Source organism: Jaculus jaculus, chromosome 4 (genome assembly GCF_020740685.1).
Source record: "Jaculus jaculus isolate mJacJac1 chromosome 4, mJacJac1.mat.Y.cur, whole genome shotgun sequence".
Taxonomy (NCBI): Eukaryota; Metazoa; Chordata; class Mammalia; order Rodentia; family Dipodidae; genus Jaculus; species Jaculus jaculus.
The window spans coordinates 146,306,402-146,329,479 of NC_059105.1; the positions used below are offsets into that span (position 1 = coordinate 146,306,402).

Genomic DNA, 23,078 nt, shown 5'->3' on the forward strand with positions numbered 1-23,078 from the left:
TGACTCTAATGGCAAGCTGGGCAGCTCTTTCCACAATGGCTTTGTGGTTCTTGGAAGAAACGTTGTGAACAATCTCAGCACAGTAAGATTTGTTGCATATCAGGAGCATTTCTGGCTTCTTGACACTTGACGTTGTGGACCAGAAATTTCCAGAAGCCTCTGGGAAGCACGTGCTTTATTTTCTTGTTGCTACCAGAACCAATGCTGGGCTTCAGAATTTGGCCTTTGTCCAGGGAAGTCCCTGATGACCCCCAAAACATGGTAGGCCATTGCTGAGGCTCTTGGTTTCTACCACGAATAGATGATAAGACCCTATTGCTGAAGACTCCACATACTTGGGCTGCAAGGCCACTAAGAAATCCTGCTGGAACTGAGCTGATAACCTCCTCCATGTAGACCAGCTGACAGAAAGCTGGAAGACGCCATTCTGCATGCAGTTCAATGGGAGAAAGAGAAATCACCAGTGAAGATAGTCAACAGTGGACACTGCAAGCCTTAGATTTGGCCAGCAAGGCCAAATGAGCCAATGGGTGCAATAGTGGCACGTCTGTCATGGTGGAAACCAACTGCCCACTAATTGGGCTGGAGGCCCACTCCATGGGAGGGAACACATCCCTGATACTGAAAACTTAAAACAGCGGGAGACATGAGCCCTAGGGGTGTACCATCTGCCGCAGTCTGGCTAAATGTATACACTATGCTTATCAAACTGCCCAGTAAGCATTTCTGTTAATGTTCACATCCTTATATTAACGCTACTCTCACTTTGGGTAGAGAATCTTTCCTTTTCAGATGCCAGTGACCTTGGGATGACTCAGAAGGCATCATGGTGCTGAAAAGAGGTGACAGGAGTGCTTGGTACTGTAATATCTCAATCACAAATTCCAAGGCTCAGGGTCTATTGTGGAAGAGATGACAGAAAGAATGTAAGAGCCAGAGGAAGGGTAGGACTCCTTACAACGTGCTCCCCCTAGGCACAAAATGGCCTGGATATCCACGACCTCACAGTGCCTGATACTACCTACACAAGACCATCATAAGAGGAGGAGAAGACCAAAATAACAAAGACTGATTGAGAGGGGGAGGGGATAAGATGGAGAATGGAGTTTCAAAGGGGAAAGTGGGGGGGGAGGGGAGGGTATTACCATGGGATATTTTTTATAATCGTGGAAGTTGTTCATGACAATTAAAAAAAAAAAAAAGAATTTGGCTTTTGAATCTTTTCCGCACTATGGTGGTCGGTACCTCTAGCTCACTGACCTGGAGTTCACTGTGTGGTCGCCGTCTGGTCTCCTACTCGCAGCCGTCCTCAGGCCTCCAGCCACTGCAAATTCCCGATGCATGTGCCACCTTGTGCATCTGGTTTATATGGGTCCTAGGGAATCCAAGTGGCGTCCTTTGGCTTTGCAGGCAAGTGCTTTAATTGCTAAGCCATGTCTCTAGCCCATTTCCTTATTTTTAATGTGGAAGATGTTTGTATATACTTCAGAATTTATTTTCAACATATGTGTGTAAGATATACAACTTGGTATGCTTAAACGGTTATAAACAGTGAAATTGGTACTTTCGTCAAGCAAATAAATGTCTATTACCTCAATGCTACTTGTTCTGGGTGTATGTCCATTGCATTTACTATGCCTTGCTTAAGCAAACATTCCTCAACACAATTAAAAAAAATATTTTGCTTATTTATTTGCAAGGAAAGAGAGAGAGAAGAGCATGTGCCACTTTGTGCATCAGGCTTTACATGGGTTCTGAGGAACTGAACTGGGGTTGTTAGGCTTTGCAGGCCAGCACCTTAATCATTGCACCATCTCTCCAGCCCCTAAACACAATTTTTTTTTTTTTTTTGTTTTTTGAGGTAGGGTCTCACTCTAGCCCAGGCTGACCTGGAATTCACTATGTAGTCTCAGGGTGGCCTCGAACTAACGGTGATCCTACCTCTGCCTCCCAAGTGCTGGAATTAAAGGCGTGCGCCACCACGCCCAGCTTCACAATTTTTAAGCTAAAGTCCTAATGTTATAATTTACATGTGTTCATGTTTACCTTGCTACTTTGTATCATTTGACTCACTTCACTCCATTTCTTTACTCATCTTGCCCCTGTAATCACTGTTACTTTTCATCCCTGTGTATTTGATAATTATTTTTAGAGATTCTGAAAATAGGTGAGGTAATGAAGTATTTTTTTCTTCTTGTTTTTCGAGGTAGGGTCTCACTCTAGCCCAGGCTAACCAGGGTGACCTCGAACTTACAGTGATCCTCCTGCCTCTGGCTCCTGAGTGCTGGGATTAAAGGCGTGTGCTACCACACCTGGCTCCATGAAGTATTTTTTATTATTTATTTATTTTTTATTTTTTTGAGGTGGGGTCTCACTCTGGCTCAGGCTGACCTAGAATTTACTATGTAGTCTCAGGGTGGTCTCGAACTCTCAGCGATCCTCCTACCTCTGCCTCCCGAGTGCTGAGATTAAAGGCCACGCCTGGCTCCATGAAGTATTTTTTAATGTGTTTATTTCAATGAGCATATCTTCTACTACGTCATGTTGTGAATGTTAGGATCTCCTTATTTACTTGTTTATTTTTTTTTTTTTTGTTTTTGTTTTTCAAGGTAGGATCTTGCTCTAGCCCAGGCTGAGGTGAAATTCATATGTAGTTTCAGAGTGGCTTTGAATTTGCAGCAACCCTCCTGTTTCCCAAGTGCTGGGACTAAAGTCGTGTGTTACCACACCTGACTCCTTTTTTTTTTTTTTTTTCAAGGTAGGGTCTCACTCTAGTCCAAGCTACTGGGAACTCACTCTGTAGTTTCAGGCTGGCCTCAACTTTACAGCAATCCTCCTGCCTCTGCTTCCTAAGTGCTGGGATTAAAGGTGTGTACCACCATGCCTGGCTGTATCTCCTCCTTTTTGAAGGCTGATTGATATTCCAGCTGGTCCTGACTAATGATGTTTGAGATTTATAGTTTTCAACTTTATAATATGTAAAAGTGATACTTAAACTAGAAAGCATACTTTGTGTTTTTAATTTTGACTTTCTTGGCCTAGCAATATGTGATTCCATGTTTTTATTGTCCTGGGTAGCAAGACCTGAACTCCTAAATGGAAATGGCATGCCATGGGCAAACACCTGACCATGTACAAGTATGTATGCACATACTTGGCTAAGTTAGATGTTATGGGGTTAGGTGGATAAATACATTCTCAAGGTAACAATATTTGTGACTGATAATGTTTCTGTTAAAACCTAGCCCTATTGTCAACCTCAAAGAATACATATCTACCACGTTTTTTGTACCAATGGACATTGAAGTTATTTTCATATATTTCCCAGTGTAGATAATGCTACAATGAAGAATATTTTACAATATATATTTTTTTAGTTAGCTTGTAGGCCAGGCTGACCTCACTCTGTCATCCCAAATTGGCCTGTGCTCTGTTTCCCTAGTGCTGGGATTAAACGCATGTGCCACCAAGCCGGCCTACAACATGCTTTTGAAAAGATAGGAGTTGGAGATAAATAAACACACCAGTTTTAGCTGGAAGGAATGAAGGGAAGTGACTCCCTGCCCAGAGAAGCGAGGCGTGAAGGTGCAGATGAGTATAAGGTGGGAAGCACCCATGGGAGAGGATTTCATGGGCTTCTGGAGAGACCCCAGGAGAAAGGGGTAAGTGCAAGACTTTCCTGCTCCATGGCGTAGATGCAGAAGAGAAATTCAAGGCGTGTCAGGAAACACTTTGATCATTAACATTCTTTTATTTTGTTCGCAAATGATAAAAATGTATTTATGGGTTTTTGGAAGAAAATTGTAAAATATAGCCCTAGGTTTTATGAGTATTCAAACAGTGAAAGATTTATATGATTTGAAGAGAAACAAGAGTATGAAAATACCATTATGGAAACTACCACTGTGTACAACAAATACACACCAGTAAAAAAAAAAAAATCCTACAAAAATATTAAAATGGCACAAAGAAAACGAAGCCTTACTACAGGCTGGAGGACTATGATACGCGAAGTGTTCCTAGGAAAGGACGTGACATCGGCGTTCTGCACGCGAGCAGGGAGCGATGCCTGTGAGCTGGCCTAGCTCTGGAGGTGCGGGAGGGGGCAGTGAGGAAGGGCCAGAGCGTGACCGAGCACAGAGCGCAGGGAATGGGTAGGAGGCTCCTACATAATGGCAGGTTTTAAGGTTAAGTGGCAAAGCAGTTGTGGAAGTAATGTCAGTTTGTATCAGTATACGGTATTTGAAAAGCCAGAAAAAGTGTACACATACTGAATTGGCCCTTCCTCCACAGAGGCGCTGACGGGGGCCCCCAAGAATGATGATGTCAGCAGCTACATACTTGTGACTCCAAAGAAAACAAGTCAATATTAGAACAGAATAGTCTGGACTATTTTTTAGCATGCAAATAGACAAACAGAAAGTGTTTCATAGCCCACTTTGTAAGTTGTAAAAGAGGGTTGAAGAGCTGGTCATGTTGGAGCTCTGAGAACATTGAGAACTGGGTTTAGTGACTGAGAGCTCACCGAGGTCTGCTGGAAGCCTGGCTTTAATGCAGGGTCTAAGAATGTCTGACATGCATTGATATTATCGGAACAATGGTCTAGTCAAACCAGATTTATTTTAGTTTGCAAAAATATTTTATTTATGGGAGAGCAAGGGAGAGAGGGAGGAGAGAGAATGAGCGCACCTGGACCTCCTGCCCACTGTAAATGAACTGCAGACACATGTTCTGCCTTGTGCATCTGGCTTCATATGGGTACTGGGGAATTGAACCCAGGTGGACAGGCTTTGCAAGTAAGTGCCTTTAAACCACTGAACCATCTCCCCAGCCCTATAACTTTGTCTTACATACATAAAATTTCCAATGTTCTTTGAATTCATTGTGACATTTGGTTACAATCCGTTGATTGTTTCTGACTTCCCTTCCTGCTCATAGTTCTTCTATGGATGGCATTTTCTCACCTCCTGGGCATTTGCCAAACAACAGTTTCTAGAAGAGTTTATAGGACAAATGAAGTGTAGTAAAACTGTCTTGTTTCATTATTCTCTTTCTTTCATTAACAGAGACTACTTTCAAACCCCCAAGGTTTCAACAATGACTTGCTTCAGTTACTTTAGTGATAAAAGTGACTATTATGTTTACCTATTTTAGCATTTCCCTTTGAAGTAATGGAATTAATTTACATTTTCTGACTCGAGTCATCAATCTGTCAGACCTTTCAGATACAGCCATATCATTTTGATGTTTTGTGCAAAGCTCCTTATCTAGAACATCTGTGTGCTGTAATTCATATCTCTAAATACCCACAGCTGCTATCCTGTTGAAATATTTTCATAAACAAGTCATAGGAAATTCAAAGTATTTGTCTTTTGGTTTAAAATTTTGATTTGTTCAATATTATTCTCACATATGGACTCATCTTTCAAGGCCTCCTTCTGTCTTGCTCTGTAGCTCAGGCTGCCCTGGAATTCCAGATGCTCCTGATTCAGCCTCTCAAGTGTGTAGAATTAAGGCATGTTCCTGAAAGTAATGTTCTTTTTCAAGTAAATGTTTGTGTTTGTGTGTTACAAAGATGTGTGTATGTGTGTGATGTGTATGTGAATATACATGCCACAGTGTGCATGTGAAGGTCATCTTGGGGTGTTGTTCCCCTCCTTCCACCTTGTGTGAGACTGGGCTCTCTTATTTGGGAAGGAAGGGTGTGTTAGGTTTACAGACACATGTGCTGCTTTATGTGGGTGATGGGGATTCAAACTCCTGTTGGTGAGCAGGCTTCTGTAGCAGTTGTCTCTAATCACCAGCCATCTCCCCCAACCCCTAATTTCATTTTATAGTATTCAGGCTTGGGGCTAAAGCTAAGCCTTACACATGCTATACAAGAGCCCTATGACTAAGCTGTATCCCTAATCTACAGTCTCACATTTTAAAAAAGTTATTATTTATTTGAGGGAGGGGGAGGGAGGGAGGGAGGGAAACAGGGAAAGAGGGAAAGAAAAAAGGGCATGCCAGGGCCTCCAGTCACTGCAAAGGAACTCCAGACACATGTACCCTCTTGTGCACCTGGCTTATGTGGGTCTTGCGGAATCGAACTGAGGCCCTTTGGCTTTGTAGGCAAATGCCTTAACTTCTAAGCCATCTCTCCAGTCCACACAATCTCACATTTTGAAGAGGCCTTAGAGAAACTTATCATCATTTGACTTTTAAGAAATGAGAAAGTCAGAAAAGTTAACGATGAAAAGGCCAAATGGCATGTAAACACATAAAACATGATTGAAAGTTAATAGAATAGCAAGTGCAAATGCATGCCACACAGATTAAAAATTACCTGCCTATTTCTCCATTCTAGAGATTACCAGATTTCCATTACAGACATCAAATTTCAGGAAGCCACAAGGAAACATCATCATGACATTGCCATTGTCCTCCAGGAAGTTTGCACTTGGGGAAAAGTTTCCTTGTGCTTTCTGCAGCTCCAGTATAGAACTGTTTCAAGTGGTGGGTGAAGGGGCACTGTACAAATGATAACAAAAGGCCTTTTTTTTGTTTGAAGTAGGGTTTCACTCAAGCTCAGGCTGACCTGGAATTCACTATGTAGTTTCAGGGTGGCCTCGAACTCATGGTGATCCTCCTACCTCTTTCTAGGTGGGACCTCACTCCAGCCCAGGCTGACCTGGAATTTACTATGTAATCTCAGGGTGGCTATGAACTCACGGCACTCCTCCTACCTCTGCTCCCCAATGCTGGGATTAAAGGCCTGCATCATCACGCCCGGCTTGGTTAAATACTTTTTAAAATAATGTTTGGTAGATGTGTGGGAAAAGTTGCAAACCATCAAATAATAAACCTTCGCCAAATGTGCCAACGCAGTAGTAGTGCTGAGCCCTGTTGAAGAAGGGGCCCCAATACGTTTGAACTTTCAAGAGACTATTCAAACGGATTCTTTCTGCGTAATAATGACTGCTTGGGAGCTTTTCCATTATAGTCTGCAAAGCACAGGTAAACATGGGAACCATAAGCGATTCTGCATCTGGCCACAGTGAGGCGCTGTTGCGACACGGATCTACCTTGCCGTGAGGTAGGAATGCTGAGTTCTCTTGAACATGGACTTCCTTGCTTGTGCTCATTTTCCTTTTATTTTATAGTATCTTATCTTAAGCTGGTGTTTCCATTTCCTGGTAAAAAGTACATAAATGAGCACAACACACTTCCTTTTGGCAGGGGTCATTAGACTTTTATATATCTGGTACCCCTAAGTGTTCAAATGTAATATAATGCTTTTAACTGTTTGATACTTCATACCACGGCCAGGAATCTATGCAACAGTAAATACATGAACTTCACTATGTAGCACTCTCCAAAGAACCTGTAGAGCATTTAGAATAACAGCAAATACCACTAAGAATGAAATGCTACTCCTTGTAAATAGTTGTCTTAAGTTCATATGCAAATATAGCTGTTGAGGAAATGAAGAGAGGTTCAGTGGATAAAATACTTTCAAAGTAGCTCATGGAAGTTGATGGAGGGAGAAATGTTGGGTAAAGAAAAGGGATGAGAGTTGGAGAGAGCTCAGCTGTTAAAGGTGCTTGGTTATGGCCTGGGTTTGAGTTCCCAGTACCCATGTAAAGCCAGATGCACAAGGAGGTACATGCATCTGGAGTTCCTTTGCAGTGGCTAGAGGCCCTGGCATGCCCGGGGGGAGGGGGGGGGGAGGAGGAGAGAAATGGATGTGCCAGGGCCTTTGGCCATTGCAAATAAACTCCAGATGCATGTGCCACTTTGCAACTCTCTTTACACGGGTGAGGAATCAAATCCGGCCCATCAGGCTTTGCAAGCAAGTGCCCATAACCTCTGAGTTATTTTCACAACCCCCTCCCTCCCTCCCTCCCTTCCTCCTTCCTTCTTTCCTCCCTCTTTCTTTTCTTCTCTCCCTTCTTTCCTTTGTTCTTCCGTCTCTCTGATTCCTTCTCTTCCCTTTCTCTTCTTCTTTCCCCCTCCCTCCCTCCCTCCCTCTTTCTTTCTTTCTTTTTTTTTTTTTTTTTTTTGAGGTAGGGTCTCACTCTAGCCCAGGCTGACCTGGAATTCACTATGGATTCTCAGGGTGGTCTCAAACTCATGGCGATCCTCCTACCTCTGCCTCCCGAGTGCTGGGATTAAAGGAGTGCGCCACCACACCCGGCTCTTTTTCTGTTTTTCAAGTAGCGGTCTCACTCTAGTCCAGGTTCACCTGAAATTCCCTATGTAGTCTCAGGGTGACATTGAACTTATGGAGCTCCTCCTGCCTATGCCTCGCAAGTGCTGAGATTAAAGGCGTGTACGATCATGCCTGTCCCTTTTCCTTTCTTTCTAGGACCTCACTCTTGTTCAACCACTGAACTATATTTCCTGTTCCAAAGATTATATCTTGTTATTTACATTGAGTTTGTTTTTAATTGACACAAACATGAAAATTAAATATATAAATATAAATAAGTTGATGTTTCCATATATATACACATTGTGTATGATTTAAATCAAGTTAAATATATTTATCTCCTTAAACATTCCTTTTTCATTAATATGCAAATACTTGTGATGGTTTGTATTATCAACTCGACAAGACCTAGAATCATGTGTTAGGGGTTATTAGATTAGGTTAGCCTCTCTGCACGTCCGTGAGGTATTATCTTGATTAGGTTAATTAAGGTGGGAAGACTCACCTTTGCTATGGTGGCATCACTGGGTTGGGGTCTGGACTGTATGTGGAGAAGAGAGATGACACTGTGCCTACCAAACTAAGTGGTTACTTTTGCAGCCCCTTCAACTCCATCATGACCTCTGCCTGTCTGAAGATTCTGGGGATTGCCCTGACATTGCTGGGCTGGGTAAATGTCCTGGTGTATTGTGCCCTGCCCATGTGGAAGGTGACTGTCTTCATCAGCTGTGGCATCGCGGTGGCCCAGGTGGCGTGGGAGGGACTGTGGATGTCCTGTGCAGTGCCAAATGTTGCTGCCCCAGGATTTGGAGGCCGCCAGAGCTCTTAAGTGACATCACGTCCTGTGGACCTGTTCAGCTTGCTGGTCTACCTCACTGGCGCCAACTGCACCTCCTGTGTGGAAGACAAGGAGTCCAGGTCTCGCCTGGTATCCATTTCTGGGATCATCTTTCTCATTTCTGGTGTCTCGACCCTCAGCTCAGTGTAGTGGGCTGCCTATATCATCATCTGGAGCTTCTGTAACACCCTGATAGTTGATGCACCAAAATTGTGAGCTTCCCTTTACCTGGGCTGGGCAGCCTCAAGCCTTTTGCTTCTGGGTATGGGGGACACTGTGCTGCACCTGCCCCTCCAGATGGTCCTGGGACCCCCAGTCATTACATGGTCCACTATTCAGCATCTGTCCCACATTCCCCCTCCCAACATCCCTCTGAGTAACCCACCAAGAAGTATGGTTGATATCCTTGGGAGATTGAGACTCTGCTGTCTAGGGAGTCCTGGCCTCTGAGCCATCCTACACCTTTGGAGTTGGTGTGTTGTTTTGTTTGCACAGTACTGGCTATTGAACCTAGGGCCTTGCACACACATTGGGTAAGCCCTGTACCAAATGAGTGGTGCTATATCCTTATATTGTATGGTACCCAGATGCCTGGGTTGGTTCTTCTGTTTTATTTTTGGGACAGGTTCCCACTGCATAGCCAGGCTGGCCTCAAACTTTCAATCCTTCTTCCTCAGCCTTTAGGGTTCTAGAATTAAAGTTATGTGTCTGTTTGGCTTTTGCTTTTTTTTTTTTTTTTCGTTTCTGTGGTGGAGAGCAATTTTTTTAAATCCATTTGATAACCAAGATGACCCAGACTCCACCACAATACTGCTACTGGCATATTACTTACCTTGGGATAAAGGAGCCAGAGGGGAGCTTTTGAGTTTCTAGATCTTCTTTCTGGACATTTCTATCTTGGAAGCCAAACTGCAGCTATGAAGCTATTTGTGGCACTGGCCTTTGTGATCACAAGGTGGCCTATCACAAGCGTTCCTGCTGATGTTGGGGGTTGGACTTCCTTAAACTTGTAAGAACAGTCATACCCTTTCCTAGTTAGACCTTTCTTCTCAGACCTAGAAGTGCAGGTGAAAAGTTACCAAAGAACTATCCACCTCAAGTCTTCTGACTTAGTCCTGAGGCCCATTACCACAGTCACCACTGCCCTGTCCAAGTCAGGGCCCAGCTGACCTCCCACCTGTACCTCCAACCTTGCACACTGCCCATTCTTGCCCCACACAAGGTTTTACTAAATAAAGCATGGCTTACATAAAAAATAAAATAAAAAGGGCAGAGGTGGATGAGAGCAGCATTGTCACTCTGCTTCATTGTGGATTGAACATGAGCAGCTACCTCACCTTCCTCACCACGATGGACTCACTTGGAACTGGAAGCTGGAATAAAGCCTTCCTCCCTTAAACTAATTTTTATTTTATTTTATTTATTTTATTTTATTTTTTACCAAGGTAGGGCCTCACTCTAGCCCAGGTTGACATGGAATTCACTATGGAGTCTCAGGGTGGCCTCAAACTCATGGCAATCCTCCTACCTCTGCCTCCCCAGTACTGGGATTAAAGGCGTGCACCCAGCCTTTGAACTGATTTTTTAAAAAAATTGTTTATTTTTATTTATTTATTTGAGAGAGAAAGAGGCAGAGAGAGAGAGAGAGAATGGGTGTGCCCAGACCTCCAGCCACTGCAAATGAACTCCAGTTGTGTGTGCCCCCTTGTGCATCTGGCTAATTGGGTCCTGGGGAATAGAGTCTTGAACTGTGGTCCTTAGGCTTCACAGGCAAGTGCTTAACTGCTAAGCCATTTCTCCAGCCCTTATTTTATTCTTTACTAAAATTACTTTTTGTTCCAGCAGTGAGAAGGTAAGTGATACAATAATTTATTAGTTTCTGTAGTCAAGCCCATACACTTAAGACCTTATATACTTAATATCGTGTGTTGCTCCTATACAAATGGAAAAATGTTAAGTTCAGCATTTCTAGACTAAGGTGGATGTTAATGTCTGTAAATGCCAATTCTACATGGTAAACTGGGCGTTTGCTTCCCAAAGTTGGCAGCACAGCTAAAGTTTCCAAAATTCACATCACACACACACACACACACACACACACACATGTTTATATAGATAAACGGATACCACACACACACACACACACACACACACGTTTATATAGAAAAACGGATACCTCTATTGACCAACATTTCCCCATTTCTTCATCCATATATTTGATTTTTTTTTTTTTTTGAAAAGCTGGAGTGTTTGTGAGAAGAAGAACAAGAAGATTAGATATTTTTCTTTTTGCTATATAATGTTAATTTCAACTTATAACATTAGGGCTGCTGCGTTATTTTGTTTAAACATTCTAAGATTAAATTAAAACATACTAAGCTTTTTAAAAATAGCTTTATTTAGTTGTTTTTATTTTTTTTTTTTTTTCCCCCAAGAGGGAAAATTGCTTGGACATTAGATGTTTGGTGTTTAGGGTATAGAATAGAGCTTTTGGGATACGTGGTAGTTTGCATGTATGTCATCCATCGCCTCGGGGATTTTTTTTTTTTTTTTTTTTTTTTTTTTAGGTAGAGTCTGGCTTTAGCCCAGGCTGACCTGGAATTCACTATGTAATCTCAAAATGGCCTCAAACTCACAGTGATCATTCTACCTGTTCCTCCTAAGTACTGGAATAAAAGGTGTGAGTCGCCTCACCCAGATCCCAGCTGATGGAGATTAAGGAATTAACGCCTCCTGGAGGGATTGTATTGTTGGGGGCGGGCTTATGGGTGTTATAGCCAGTTTCCCCATGCCAGTGTCTGGCACACTCTCCTATTGCTATGGCCCACCTTATATTGGCCAGGGGGTCCACTCTCTGTTCATGCCATTATTTTCCTTGCCATCATGGAGCTTCCCCCTCGATCCTGTAAGCCAAAATAAACCTTTTCTTTCCCACAAGCTGCTTTTGGTTGGATGATTTCTCCCAGCAATGCGAACCTGACTGCAACAGTTGATAAAGTTTATGGGATCTTTGCAGTTGGACTAAATGCACTTTACAGTGTGGGATTGTTATGAGGCTATGGGGATTAAGGGCAGAACATGGTAGTTTAAAAAAATTTTTTTTTCTTCATTTTTATTTAGTTTTTGAGAGTGACAGATAAAGAAAGAAGAAGATAGAGAATGGAAGCGACAGGGCCTCCAGCCACTGGAAACGAACTCCAGACGCGTTCGCCCCCTTGTGCATCTGGCTAACGTGGGTCCTGGGGAATCGAGCCTCAAACCGGGGTCCTTAGGCTTCACAGGCAAGCGCTTAACCATTAAGCCATCTCTCCAGCCCAGAACATGATAGTTTTAACATATGTCCTCCATAGTTTTTTTTTTTTTTTGTTGTTGTTGTTTTCAAGGTAGGGTCTCACTGTAGCCCAGGCTGACCTGGAATTCACTATGTAGTCTTAGGGTAGCCTTGAACTCATAGTGATCCTCCTACCTCAGCTTCCCAACTACTGGGATTAAAGGCGTGCACCACCACACCCGGCTCTCAGGTATTTTTTATTAAGTTTAAACTTCCTGCTTAAGTCTCCAGTGCTGGAGGGGCATGCCACTGGGTGTGTATATAATTCTGGGTGAAAGGTGCAGAGAGCAGTGTGAGTTCTGGTGGTTTGTGTCTGCTAGTGTTGGTGTTTTGCTTTTGGCAATTTGTTTTTCCTCTGCTAGGATGTTTGGAAATAAATAGCTCTTCCCCATTTGATAGAACTTCCCCTGGATCTGTGAGCTTGAAATAAAACTTGTTCCTTCCATAAACTGTGTCTGCTTGGATATTCATCCAAGCAACATGGAGCCGACTGTAACAGCATGAAAAAAAAAAAAAATAGAAAATCACCCTTTCTGTTTTTATTTTTTTCACTGCTAAGGCTTCATGAATGATAGACTATGCTACACACCATAGGAATATAGTCCTATACCCCTCTTTTTACTTTTTGTTTTCTTGAGGGTAAGGTCTTGCTCTAACCCAGTCTGTCCTGGAATTCCCAATGTAATCTCAGGGTGGCCTCAAACTCAGGTTATCCTCCTACCTCTGCCTCCCGAGTGCTGGGATTAAAGGCGTGCACCACAATACCCAGCCCCCTCTTTCTACTTATCAAGACAGGGTCTCACTGAGTTGTCCACGTTGGTCTTGTTCTTTCAATGTTCCTGTCTCTGCCTCCCAAGTATCTTGGATTACTGTCCTATGCCATTAGGCCCAGCTCTATAAAATGCCTGTGAAATTGTTTGATTTTATGTTAGCATCCTATTTTTATATTGTAACATCTTTAGCAAAGGATTGTGTAACTGAGAGTTGAAAGTGATCTATTATTATTTGAACAAAATTGGACCATGACACTATTAAACTATATCTTTCTTTTTTTTCTTTTTTTTTTTTTTTAGTTTTTAAATTTTTATTAACATTTTCCATGATTATAAAAAAAAAATCCCATGGTAATTCCCTCCCTCCCCCCTGACTAAACTATATCTTTATAATGTTCATGGAATTTATTATTAAGGAACATTCTCAAACAGGAATGTAGGTCATCAGAGCCAAACCTAGGATGAAACAGTGAGGAAACACCAGGCCTTCTCTGTTGAGTGAACTTTTCTCTGTCACTCTGCAGCCTTATGCTTGCTCTGGTCACTCCAGCGCCTTCCTACCATATGCATGTCTTGGAGCATAGCATGTGACCGAAGTAACTGGAGGGGCATCCAAATGGCTACATGGCTTTTCCAATGAATTCTGTGCTATTCATCATTTAGCTATTCAACAGCTGCCAGTATGTTACACACAAGAAAAGAAAAAAGGTGTGCTACAAAGTGGATATTAACCATATATGTGTAATGAACATGTGAAAAATTTCCTTTCTGTCTCCTTCCCTCCCTTCCTTCCCTCTTTCATTTCTTCTTTCCTTCTTTATATCTCTTCCTCTGTTCTTTGCCTTTCTTCTTCTTTCTTTTTTAAAAAATATTTATTTACTACCAAGAAAGAGTGGGAGAGGTTGAGAATGGCGTGCCAGTCTCTTAGCCACCTTGTGCATCTGGCATAGTGGGTTCTGGGGAATTGAACTGGGTCCTTAGGCTTTTCAGACAGCTACTAAGCCATCCTCTAATCCTTCTTATTCTTTCTTTCTGGGATTTGTTAATTGCTTGAATCTCTAGTTTTATTTAGTTTTTAAATTAAATTTGGAAAAATCTCCATTATTTGTACAATTATTTTTTATTTCATACTTTACTGATCTGTCTATTTTATCTATGACATCACCAGTAATGCATAGGTCAGGCTGTTTGATATTATCTCTCAGGACAGTGAACCTCCATTTTTTTTTTTTTTCCTCTGTGATTTATTGTCTTGCCTCATCCAGGGAAATTTTTATTATGAGTAATGTATTTTTTTAAATTTTGTTAGGCTTTATTTGTGTTTTTATTATATCTACTTTTTCTTTCCTTATTGCACTTAGTACATTCTCTTGATCTGTTTACATTTATTTTCCCCCTACCCCTTGGGTGGTTAAGATTCATGCTTTTCACTAGGGGTTTTTTTTTTTTTTTTTTTTTTGTGGTTGGGTCTCACTCTAGCCCAGGTTAACCTGGAATTCACTCTATATTCTCAGGCTGGCCTCAAGCTCATGGCGATCCTCCCTCTGCTTCCCAAGTGCTGGGATTAAAGGTGTGTGTCACCACACACAGCTTTTTTTAAATTTAATTTAATTTTTTCTTAGAGGTAGGATCTCACTCTAGCCCTGGCAGATTTGGAATTCACTATGTAGTCTAAGGGTGGCCTTGAACTCCTGCTGATTCTTCTACCTCAGCCTCTCCAGTGCTGGAATTAAAGGTGAGCTCCACCATTGCCTGATCTTGGCACTTACATTCTTTTGGCCACTTCTGGAATGATCTCTGAGTCTGTCCTTTTTTTTTTTTTTCTTAAAAGGAAACTAGTCCCCTTGAATTATGAATCATAACAAACAGAAGTAGAACATTTCCTTATCTAGAATATATATATTTTGATTTTTTGATGTAGGGTCTCACTCTAGCTCAGGCTGACCTGAAATTCACTTTGCAGTATCAGTATGGCCTCGAACTCACACAGTCGTCCTATCTCTGCCTCCCGTGTACTGGGATCAAAGGTGTGTGCCACCATGCCCAGCTAGAATATTTACATTCTTGTCTAGCCTCTCTAAGCTGGTTTTAATCCTTCAAACCAATTCTGCTACTATCCTATCACTGTCACACAACTGTGGTAAGAATCTAATAATAAAATGACACAAAGCTCTCCATGTTAGATGTTAGCATTATCTTCTGCTGTCCAAGACTGTTTAAAAGCCTCTTCCACTGTGAAGCTTTCTCAGATAAGTTATCTGACTATCACAGCTTACTACCAATGCACTTCTTCAGCATTTAAACATATGAGCGATATTCTGCAGAGGTGCTCAAACTATGATTCACAGGCTAAACTCCACCAACTGTCAGCTGTAGGAATGAGATCATATTGTAACACATCCATGCTGGTACACTCCACATGGTGCATTGGTCTTGTGCTTCAACAGGCCAGAGTTATATTTTATACAGAGACCATATGTTTTGCTTTATGTGTTTTAGAAACAGTTTAATTTTTTTTTTTTTAAAGAGAAGTAAGACTTTATTTCCATGTTTTCCAAATAAAGTTGGCTGTTTGGTTGCTTTCTGGTGATGAGTTGAAGAGACTGAATTCCATGTCCTCATCTGACTCCTCTGGCTCTTCCTTCTCTTCCATCTTGGCTGGGGTTGTGGTGGGAGCAGGGGCAGTGGCCACAAATGCAGATGGATAAGCCAAGAAGGCCTTGACCTTCTCAGCAAGTGGGAAGGTGTACTCAGTCTCCACAGATGAAGCCTGGACCTGCTTGTACCCATCAATGATAGAATGAGGCAATGAGGCAGCATCTGGGTAACTGATCTGCAGCAAACACTGGCAACATTTCGGACACCCTCCAAGAAGCGAGAATGCAGGATATCCTCTGTGATGTCAAGCACTTCGGGGTTGTAGATGCTGCCATTGTCAAATACCTGCTGGATGATCAGCCCAAAGGAGAAGGGGGACATGTTCAGCATGCCCTGCAGGGTGGCCTTGCTGGCTCCCACTTTGTCTCTAGTCTTCATGAGCCCCACATCACTCAGAGTTTGAAGGGTACCCCTGGAGATTTTGTTGGTGATGCCTCAAGCCTGAAAGAAGGTCTTCTCGGGCCCCAGACCCGTGTTCTGAGCAGGCACAGTGACTTTGCTTGGGGCAATGGCACCAGCATGGGCAGCAGCATGTCCCCGATCTCAGTGAGGTCCTTCTTGGTGAACACAAAGCCCACATTCTCCAGCATAGGAGGCAACAGCTTCTCCAGAGCTGGGGGGTTCTCCAGGTGTCCTCAGATGACCTTGCGTGCCATGGTGTTCTTGCCCCTCCGCACCTCAGCCTTCCCTGGAGGGACATGCGGATCTGCTGCATCTGCTTAGAGCCCACACTCTCTGATCCCACCATGAAGCATTTGAACAACTCTATCCAAGAGTTGGAGGGTCTTAAGGAAGTAGTTGGACTTCCAGGTTGTCCTGTCTTCCCCAGGCATCACGGTGGTGCGTCTGGGATTGCCACGTAGGGTTTAAGGATGATGTCACTCTAAAGAGGAGGCCTGGTGAGAGAAGAGAACAATTTAATTGTGTAGTCTATAGTGCTCTATGTTGCTGAGGCTAGCCTTGAACTTGTGGCCATCCACCTGCCTTAGCTCTGTGAGTGCTGAGATTATAGGTGAGAGCCAATACCCCCAGTATACCCAGACTATATATTCTTCAAAGCCTAAATTACTGATTACATTGTGTAACAGTCCCTGAATTCTCTCCTCCCCCCTATTCCCCTCTCTCCTTCCTCCCACCCAACCATGTTCAGACTAGGTCTGAGATTGGAAACTGTCTCTTGTTATGGTAATTGGCCACTCCAGGGCTGAGAACAGGGAGATGTCACCTTCCCCAGACCCTACCTTAGTCATATCATGCAAGAATCCCTTTTTCTCACTTTTTGACTTTATGGCTTTGGGCCCTGCCAGTATCTCCTGGTGTTAAAAATAAAAATCTTGGGCTTGAGAAATAGCTTGTATCGGTTCCTCTATCTGAAACCTAGAACCTGACCCACTATTTTTCACTGATAAAGTTTACCACATGGTTCACATTAAAATGTTTTTAGTGAGGAGGACAGACCATTCATTCATGGATCATATTTTAAATATGCATTGCATCTTTCTCAGTATTCCTCCTCCTATAGTTCAGTTTCCTAATCATGACACTGCTGACATTTGTGGCTAAAAGTCTGTTATGTGTGTGTTTAAGGACTGTAGAATTCAGGGCACTGTAGAATATTTGTCAGTTTTCACAGACTTTTCTCTGCCTAGATATCAATAGTAACCACTTTCCAGTTGAAGAAAAAGTAAAAATGGTTCTTGACATTGCCCATGTTGTTGTGGTGAGAAAATCATCCCAAATTGAGAAACACTATATAATATATCCTTAAATTGACCAAACATGAAATGAATGGACATTTTTATTAAACAGTGCATGTTCTACTCTTGGACATCCCATTGTAAGGTCACTTGGGATCTTTCTACAAGTGGTAATTACAGAAATGCAAGTGTGTGAAGCATATGTGAGATGAAATGTTGTATAGATAGTGCAGCAGATACTGAGGATTGTCGTAGTGGTGGTTTGAGTTTAAAAAGTCCCTGTGGGGCTGGAGAGATGGCTTAGCGGTTAAGCGCTTGCCTGTGAAGCCTAAGGACCCCGGTTCGAGGCTCGGTTCCCAGGTCCCACATTAGCCAAATGCACAAGGGGGTGCACACATCTGGAGTTCGTTTGCAGAGGCTGGAAGCCCTGGCGCGCCCATTCTCTCTCTCTCCCTCTATCTGTCTTTCTCTCTGTGTCTGTCACTCTCAAATAAATAAATAAATTAAAAATTTAAAAAAAAAAAGTCCCTGTGGACTCCTGTGTTTGAACACTTAATCCCCAGTTGGTGGTACTGTTCTGGAAGGTTATGGAACCTTTAGGAGGTGGAGCCTCATTGGAGAAAGTGTGTCGCTGTGGGCCTGGTCTTGAGGTGTTATGACCAGTCACACTTACTCTTGCACGTCTTCCTGAGGTTGTGAAGATAGGACTCTGCTTGCTGCTTCTGCCACACTTTCCCTGTCATAATGAACACTTCCTTTGGAAACGAAACCGGAGAAAACCTTCTCTTTCTATAAGATGCTTCTGGTTGGGTGTTTCGTCCCAGCAATGAAAAAGTAACTGCTGCAATCATTTTTACCACACCTTTTCCCCTTATACATACTTCATAGAAAAAAAAAAATATGTCAATACTAGAGTTTGGATTCTTGTTGATTGAAAAATCCTTAAGCAGAAAAAGTAAAATTCACTTGAGGACCTTTTATTGTAGTAACTGGAGAATTTGAATTTATTTTTTAATGAGAATTTATATATTTTTATAAGAAAGAAAGAAGGAAGGAAAGAAAGAAAGGAAAAGTGTGTGTGGGGGGGAGAATGAATGAGAACAGGAGCACCAAAGCCTGTTGCTACTACAAACAAACTCTAGATGTATGTATGTGCCACACTGTGCATCTGGTTTTTCATGGGTACTGGAGAGTTGAACACTGGGGGCATCGGGCTTGCAAGCAAGCATCTTTAACCACTGGGCCAATTCCTCAGCCCAGTAAATGATCTATTTTGGCCAGTTTGGGATCAGTCTCAGTGCAGTGGTCCTGTGTTCTGCTTACATAGAGTGCATTTTCTTGGAGTATACAAATTTTGGGTTTACTTTTGAACTAACCCACACTTTTGAGATTCTAATAATTTGGGGGTATAATTAGGAACATATTCAGTATGGTTATTGATACTCAAAATATTTCTGTCTGCCCTTCCTCCCTTTGTGGACTCTGCATTATTATTATTATTTTTTTGTTATTTTTGAGGAGTGAACATGATTTTGCTAGAAAGTTTAGTCAAAAGCTTTTTCAGAAGTGGAGAGATTTCTTAGGGGTTAAGGCACTTGCCTGCAAACCCAAAGGACCCAGGTTCAATTCTTCAGGACTCATGTAAGACAGATGAAAAAGGTGGCACATGTATCTGGAGTTTGTTTGCAGTGGCGAAAGTCCCTAGCATGCCCAATCTTTCTTTCTCTGTATCTGCCTCTTTCTCTGTCTCTCTCAAATCAATAAATAAACTTTAAAAAGTTTTGCCAGCAAGACACATTGGTCACGAGGAGACCACTTCTCAGGATGCGCAAGCCACACAATATGCTTGGGAACATGTTCCTGCTGCAAGGGTGCGTAATGCCTATTACCACTTCTGTCATTAGGGGAATGGATCTTGCTTAGCATGACATTTTGTGGGATCCTTGTTGTGTGGTATTTACAGGCATCTCGTTGGATGAATAACATTTGATGTGTTCAAAGCAAACACACTCGTGGTAGTATGAACATCTCTGTGATAAATCTGAATTCTGTGGTAATGATCCCAGCTGTCTTGTGATGGTCATCACTGCAGACGGCCCTGAAGCATGGGTGTCACAAGTGTGGTGTCTCGGGAGCATTGTGTAACCTTGGGAGAAGAAATATCTGAAGAACCAAAGGAGAGTCAAGGCTATAATTAAAAATAAGCCCTAAGAAATAGTTTCCATGTGGTTGGGAGAAGCCTTGAGCACAGCTGGAAAATTTCAGGCTGAAGTATGTTGGAACAATAGTTTACAGAGGAAAGTAGCTGCATTTGTGGTTACACTTGGAAGTGAAATTTCCTTGCTTGGTCATAATAGTAAACTAGCTATAAAGCTCAGAAGAATATTCCCTGAAGTAGCTTTTTACTCTCTGAATTACAAAAAGAAACATAATAGAGGGTTTCATAAATGAGAGTATGGGCTTATACTCACATTACAATACTCATGGTATATGCAAATGAAAACAGGTTTTAAGGTACAAAGAAAAATAGAGATTTACTTAGTAATGAAGGGTTGAGGAATCTAAAAGACAAAAGAAATTAGTTGTTGTGTAAAGCTGTAAAATAAATTTACACTCTAAAGCTTTGGATGCAAATCTTTCATTTTTTAGGTTTAAATAATCAACCTTATTTCCTTTGTTATTATTGTACTTGGTCTGTTCTTCTATTAAATCTAATCTTCAGAATTAAAAAAGAAAATTCTCCCTCTATTTACTGTCCATGTTAAACAAGTCTTCTTTATTTCTTTTGAGGCAAAGTCTCCCTGTATAGCCTGGACTAGACTGGAGCTTGCCATGTAGCCCACACTAGCTTCAAAATTGGTCTTCCTGTTTCTGCCTCCCAAGTACTGGGATTACAGGTATGTACCATCATGCTTAGATTTAAATGAAAATTTAAAATTTCATTTATTATTTATTTATATTTGCAAGGAAGGAGGGAGATGGAGAGAGAATGGGTATGAATTGGTACAACAGGGCCTTTTGCCACTGCAAACATACTCCAAACACATGTGCTACTTTGTGCATCTGTTTTTTTGAGTACTGGAGAATAAACTGGCCATCAGGCTTTGCAAGCAAGTGTCTTTAACTGCTAAGCCATTTTTCCAACCGAAAACCAATTTTAATTTCTTTTAAATCATTCTGATAATGAGTCTTATTAATATTTATTTATTATATTATGTTAATCAGGATTACTGGCTATTAGTTTAAATGAAATTCTAGGAAATAGAGAAGTATTGTAAGTTTTGAAGTCAGATGTGGATAATCACGGGAACATGGGAAAAAGGAGGAGTAGGATGGTTAGTTTGTGGTTGATGGAATTTTGAGAAATCAATGCCTTAAAAATTATAGTAGAATTCTGAGGTAGAGAAGGGAAAAAAAAATAAAAACAGATGTGTGGTGGGCATATGTGGGTAGTAATGAATGATAGTTTGGGTGATAAGGGTGAATTTTAGAGCAAGAATGGATGGTTTTGCTGACAAGTAGTATCATCAAACTATAAAGAATAATGTAAATCCCATCTGGGGTAGAAATGAATCTTTGTAGAAATTTAGCAGTTTCAATCAATGCTGTTTAACTGTAAGACACACTATTAGGCAACTGTTTAGTTGTTAGAAAGCAACAATTGAATTTTGTTCAATTTTTTTTTTTCTATTTCAAGACTAAAGCTGTAGTTCAATTGGTAGAATGTTTGCCTAGCATGCAGTAATTCCAAGATTTAACTACCAGCACCATCTAAAATAGGCATGATGCTATAGGCCTTTAAACCCTGAATTGGAATTGTGGAGGCTAGAGGCTCACAAGTTCAAGGAAAACCTTGGCTACATAGTGACATTGAGATCAGGCAAATAATGTCTTTGCAATATTGGACAAAGCTTATTATTACAAAAGTGATGTCTAAAAGTGATTTGGGCTGGAGAGATGGCTAAGTGGTTAAAGGATCTTGCTTGCAGGGCCTGTTGGTTTAGTTTGCTTCTCCAGTACCCACATAAAGCCAGACACATAAAGTGTCACACGCATATGGAGTTTGTTTGAAGTAAAAGGCCCTGGTACACCCATTCTTCCCCTCTCTCAAATAAATAAATATATTTTTAAAATAAAAGGTGATCTATAGAACCCACAGTTTTATCAATATGATTGCTGGTTGGTTGTTTGGATTATAATGCCTGATAAATGAATATTTGAGACCTAAGTTAGCATTGTACATTCAAGGGACTAATGGATATCAAAGAGTTCTCCATGGCTCTCTGCTGTTGCATATCAAATCACAAGACCTCTGGTACTTAAAATCCATGTTTGCAATCCCATCTTTGAGCAGCAGAAGTAGGCATAGGCAGCTCTCTGCTCAGTGTCTCCCAAGGCTGAATGCAGGTCTTGGCTGGCTGTGTTCTGGGCAGGAGCTGGGCATCTTGTCATGCTTTCTGGTGTTGGCAGAATGTAGCTCCTTGCAGTTGTCAGAGAGAGGTGCCCATTTATAGCTGGGCATCTGGTGGGCAGGGGAAGGCATAGTGTTTACATCTTGAAGGCCATGTGTTTTTCCTAAGTACTCTTCATCCTTAAAGCAGTCACCGCACCTGATGGTGTCCTGGTCAGGAATCGGGTCTCTCTGAGGTCCTCTTTGCCTTTACCTCGCTGGGCTCTCTACTTCTCATGCCTGAAGATAATCAACCTCACCCGGACAACCTCCATATGGTCATGGTCATATCCTCTGGGAATATGGGGGAAGTGTGTATGACTCTCTGAGGCTTCTGTGGTGGCTGTGGGTCACAGTGTAATGTGATAAGAGAGCTAGGATGAGATTGTGCTGTGAGCTGATTTAAACAAATTGCAGCCTAAAACCCACACAAACCAGTTTCTTTTATTTTTTCCAAACTTTTTTTTATTAACAACTTCCATGATTATAAAAAGTATCCGATGGTAATACCCTCCCTCTCCCCACTTTCCCCTTTGAAACTCCATTCTCCATCATATTCCCTCCCCATTAGTTTCTTATTTCATCTCCTCTCTCTCCTCATCTTTTTTTTTTTTTTTTTTTTTTTTTTTTTTTTTTCAGGCAGGGTCTCACTGTACCCAGGCTGGCCTTAAATTCATGGAGATTCTACCTCAGCTTCCTGGCGCTGGCACTACAGGGTAACACACCATCCTGCTTAATAATGTCCTCATTAAATGGGAGTGAATATGGCAGAGTTAATGTTTCTTAAAGAATAGAGTAAAGTTCAATAAGTAAGATGAATTTTACTCACCATATATTCTATGCTGCTCTTGAACTGATGGTGATCCTTCTGCCTCAGCCTCCTAAATGCAAGATAGTATTAAAAACTTAATATGGAGATACTTGCAATTTGAAGACAAATAATTTTCTATTATGGTGATAATTTGTGTACAATTTAATAACTTTTGCTAACTGATTATTACTAAAATTACTATTCTGAGATATTTTAAAGGAGAATACAGTGAAAAAACCCTGTATTGCCATGACTTTCCATGGCATAAGAGAAAAACAGTGCATTGAAAAACACTGTTTTCTTTTTTTTAAATTTTCTTTATCTTT

General features: G+C 41.6%; 2 pseudogenes; one reads left to right on the forward strand and one right to left on the reverse strand.

Moving 5' to 3' along the window:
* The first annotated feature begins 8,810 nt into the window (after positions 1 to 8,810).
* LOC101615852 lies at positions 8,811 to 9,433 on the forward strand (annotated as a pseudogene).
* Positions 9,434 to 15,675: 6,242 nt separating this feature from the next.
* Positions 15,676 to 16,627, reverse strand: LOC101616141 (annotated as a pseudogene).
* Positions 16,628 to 23,078: the final 6,451 nt, after the last annotated feature.